We start from the raw sequence: 4,526 nt of genomic DNA, 5'->3' as shown, positions 1-4,526 counted from the left end.
ATCCTTTTCTTAGTGATGGGCTTGTCCTCCTCAATGAGGATGTCTCCTTCTATGATAACTCCAGCTGAGTAACATAGATGGCAAATATGAGGAAAAGCTAGCCTTGCCAAAGTAGAGGGCTTATCGGCTATTTTGTAGAATTCATGAGAGATGACTTAATGAACTTCTACTTCCTCTCCATTCATGATGCTATGAATCATGATGTCCTGATCCATAGTAACTTCATATCGGTTGCTAGTGGGGATGAGGGAGCGTTGGATGAAGTCCAACCATCCTCTAGCCACAGACTTGAGGTCCAGTCATCTTAGTTGAACCGGCTTGCCTTTGGAATCTCTTTTCCATTGAGCTCCTTCCACACATATGTTCATAAGGACTTGGTCCAACCTTTGATTAAAGTTGACCCTTCTAGTGTAGGGGCGTGCATCTCCTTGCATCATGGGCAAGTTGAATGCCAACCTCACATTTTCCGGACTAAAATCTATGTTTTCTCCCGAACCATTGTAGGATAATTCTTTGGGCTCGGGTTCCTACTTTGATCATGGTTCTTAGTGATCCATGCATTGGCATAGAACTCTTGAACCATTAAGATTCCGACTTGTTGGATGGGGTTGGTTAGAACTTCCCAACCTCTTCTTTGGACCTCATGTCAGATCTTCGGATACTCATTTTTCTTGAGCTTGAAAGGGACCTCGGGGATCACCTTCTTCTTGGCCACAACATCATAGAAGTGGTCTTGATGGGCTTTGGAGATGAATCTTTCCATCTCCCATAACTCGGAGGTGGAAGCAATTGTCTTCCCTTTTTCTTCTTTTTTTTTTGAGGTTTCTTTGGCCTTAGGTGCCATCAATGGTTATGGAAAATCAAAAAGCTATGCTTTTACCACACCAAACTTAGAATGTTGCTCGCCCTCGAGCAAAGAAGAAAGAATGGAAGGAGAAGAAAATATGGAGAAGAGGGAGAGATGTGTATGTTTCGGCCATATGGGTGGGATTGGGTGGGAAAGAGATGGATGGATGTGAGTGATGAAGAGGTGATGGGGAAGAGAGCTTGAGGTGAGTTGAGGTAGGTGGGGATCCTGTGGGGTCCACAGATCCTGAGGTGTCAAGGATTTTCATTCCTGCACCAATGAGGCATGTAAAATGCCCTCTGCATGCAATCTTGGCATTTAACGCCAGATTGGTGCTTATTTTTGGCGTTAAACACCAGCTCTAAGCTTGTTCTGGGCGTTCAACGCCCATCTGCAGCATGTTTCTGGCGTTGAACGCCAGCTTTCCTCAGTGTCCAATCCTGGCGTTTAAACACCAAATTGCTGTATGTTTCTGGCGTTCAGCGCCAGATCCATGCTCTGTTCTGGCGTTGAATGCCAGTCAGATGCTCCTTACTGGCGTTTAAACGCCAGTAAGTCCTTCATCCAAGGTGTGATTTTTCTTCTGCTGTTTTTGATTCTGTTTTTAATTTTAGTATTTTTTTTCGTGACTCCACATGATCATGAACCTAATAAAACATAAGAGAACAATAAAAAGAAAAATAAAAATAAAATTAGATAAATAAAAATTGGGTTGCCTTCCAATAAGCGCTTCTTTAATGTCAATAGCTTGACAGTGGGCTCTTATGCAGCCTCACAGGTGATCAGGTCAATATTGTAGACTCCCAACACCAAACTTAGAGTTTGGATGTGGGGATTCAACACCAAACTTAGAGTTTGATTGTGGGGGCTTTGTTTGACTATGTACTGAGAGAAGCTTTTCATGCTTCCTCTCCATTGTTAAAGAATAAGATCCTTGAGCCTTAAACACAAGGTAGTCCTCATTCAATTGAAGGACTAATTCTCCTCTGTTAACATCTATCACAGCTCCTAGTGTGGCTAGGAAAGGTCTTCCAAGGATGATGCATTCATCCTCCTCTTTTCTAGTGTCTAAGATTATGAAATCAGCAGGGATGTAAAGGCCTTCAACCTTTACCAACACGTCCTCTACCAATCCATAAGCTTGTCTTATTGACTTGTCTACCAATTGTAATGAAAATATGGCAGGCTGTACCTCAATGATCCCCAGCTTCTCCATTACAAAGAGTGGCATAAGATTTATGCTTGACCCCATGTCACACAGAGCCAAGGTCATGGTGCCTATGGTACATGGTATTAAGAATTTGCCAGGATCTTGTCTCTTTTGAGGTAAGGTTTGCTGAACCCATGTATCTAGTTCACTGATGAGCAAGGGAGGTTCACCTTCCCATGTCTCATTACCAAATAACTTTGCATTCAGCTTCATGATAGCTCCTAGATATTGAGCAACTTGCTCTCCAGTTACATCTTCATCCTCTTCAGAGGAAGAATAGTCTTCAGATCTCATGAATGGCAAAAGGAGGTTTAATAGAATCTCTATGGTCTCTATAGGGGCCTCAGATTCCCATGGGTCCTCAATAGGAAACTCCTTCTTGCTTAAGAGACATCCCATGAGGTCTTCCTCATTGGGATTCACATCCTCTCCTTCCTCTCTAGGTTCGGCCATATTGATTATATCAATGGCCTTGCACTCTCTTTTTGGATTTTCTTCAGTATTGCTTGGGAGAGTACTAGGAGGGATTTTAGTGATTTTCTTACTCAGTTGGCCCACTTGTGCCTCCAAATTTCTGATGGAGGACCTTGTTTCATTCATGAAACTTAAAGTGGCCTTAGACAAATCAGAGACTAAATTTGCTAAGTTTGAGGTATTCTGTTCATAATTCTCTGTCTGTTGCTGAGAAGATGATGGATAAGGCTTGATATTGCTGAGCCTATTTCTTCCACCATTATTAAAGCCTTGTTGAGGCTTTTGTTGATCCTTCCATGAGAAATTTGGATGATTTCTCCATGATGAATTATAGGTGTTTCCATAAGGTTCACCCATATAATTTACCTCTGCTATTGCAGGGTTTTCAGGATCATAAGCTTCTTCTTCAGAAGATGCCTCTTTAGTACTGTTGGATGCATTTTGCCATCCATTCAGACTTTGAGAAATCATGTTGACTTGCTGAGTCAACATTTTGTTCTGAGCCAATATGGCATTCAGAGCATCAATCTCAAGAATTCCCTTCCTTTGAGGCGTCCCATTATTCACGGAATTCCTCTCAAAAGTGTACATGAACTGGTTATTTGCAACCATGTCCATAAGTTCTTGAGCTTCTGCAGGTGTTTTCTTCAGGTGAATGGATCCACCTACAGAATGGTCCAATGACATCTTAGAGAACTCTGATAGACCATAATAGAATATATCTATCATGGTCCATTCTGAGAACATGTTAGAAGGACATCTTTTGGTCATCTGTTTGTATCTTTCCCAAGCTTCATAGAGGGATTCACCATCTTTTTGTTTGAAGGTCTGAACATCCACTCTAAGTTTGCTCAGCTTTTGAGGAGAAAAGAACTTAACCAAGAAGACCGTGACCAGCTTATCCTAGGAGTCCAGGCTATCTTTAGGTTGAGAGTCCAACCATGCTCTAGCGTTGTCTCTTACAGCAAAAAGCAAAAGCATGAGCCTGTAGACTTCAGGATCTACTCCATTCATCTTTATAGTCTCACAGATCTGCAAGAACTCAATTAAAAACTGATAGGGATCTTCTGATGGAAGTTCATGAAACTTGCAGCTTTGTTGCATTAGAGCAACTAGTTGAGGTTTCAGCTCAAAGTTGTTTGCTCCAATGGCAGGAATTGAGATGATTCTTTCATCAAACTTCAAAGTAGGTATAGTATAATCACCAAGCATCCTCCTTGCATTATTGTTGTTAGGTTCGGCTGCCATCTCATTCTCTTGTTCGAAAATTTCAGTAAGGTTGTCTCTGGATTATTGTAATTTGGCTTCTCTTAGTTTCCTCTTCAGAGTCCTTTCAGGTTCAGGGTCAGCTTCAACAAGAATGTCTTTTTTCTTGTTCCTGCTCATATGAAAGAGAAGAGAACAAGAAAAGAAGAGAAGAGGAGTCCTCTATGTCACAGTAAAGAGGTTCCTTATTGTTAGTAGAAGAAGAAAGGGAATAAAGAAAAGAGAATCCAAATAGAAGGGTGAGGTTAGGGGTAGTGATTTAAGATGAAGAGAGGTGAAGAGAAGTGTTAGTAAATAAATAAATAAATAGAAGAAGATGAGAGAGAGAGAGAGAGAGAATTCGAAAATTAATTTTGAAAAGCAGTTAATGATTTTCGAAAATTAAAGGTGAGATAGAATTAAAATTAAAATTTAAAACAATTAGTTAATTTAAAAATAATTTTGAAAAAGGGATGAGATATTTTCAAAAATTAGAGAGGGAAAAGTAGTTAGGTGGTTTTGAAAAAAGATAAGAAACAAACAAAAAGATAATTAGTTAGTTGAAAAAGATATTAAAATCAATTTTGAAAAGATAAGAAGATAAGAAGTTAGATAAGATATTTTGAAATCAAATTTTCGAAAAAGATATGATACAAAAGATATGATTAAAAAGATATGGTTAGAAAAGATTTAATTTTTAAATTAAAATTAATTACATAACTAACAAGAAACTAAAAGATAAGATTCTAG

General features: G+C 39.4%; 1 non-coding gene across 1 annotated transcript; it reads left to right on the top strand.

Moving 5' to 3' along the window:
* The first annotated feature begins 3,276 nt into the window (after positions 1–3,276).
* LOC112804194 (small nucleolar RNA R71) lies at positions 3,277–3,380 on the top strand. The gene has a single exon (XR_003202814.1). It is a non-coding gene; the product is annotated as a small nucleolar RNA R71 (small nucleolar RNA).
* The last annotated feature ends 1,146 nt before the right edge of the window (positions 3,381–4,526 follow it).

Source organism: Arachis hypogaea, chromosome 5 (genome assembly GCF_003086295.3).
Source record: "Arachis hypogaea cultivar Tifrunner chromosome 5, arahy.Tifrunner.gnm2.J5K5, whole genome shotgun sequence".
NCBI classification, from domain to species: domain Eukaryota; kingdom Viridiplantae; phylum Streptophyta; class Magnoliopsida; order Fabales; family Fabaceae; genus Arachis; species Arachis hypogaea.
Note: the sequence above shows the minus strand (reverse complement) of the source record. Positions and strands in the feature narration are given on the sequence as shown.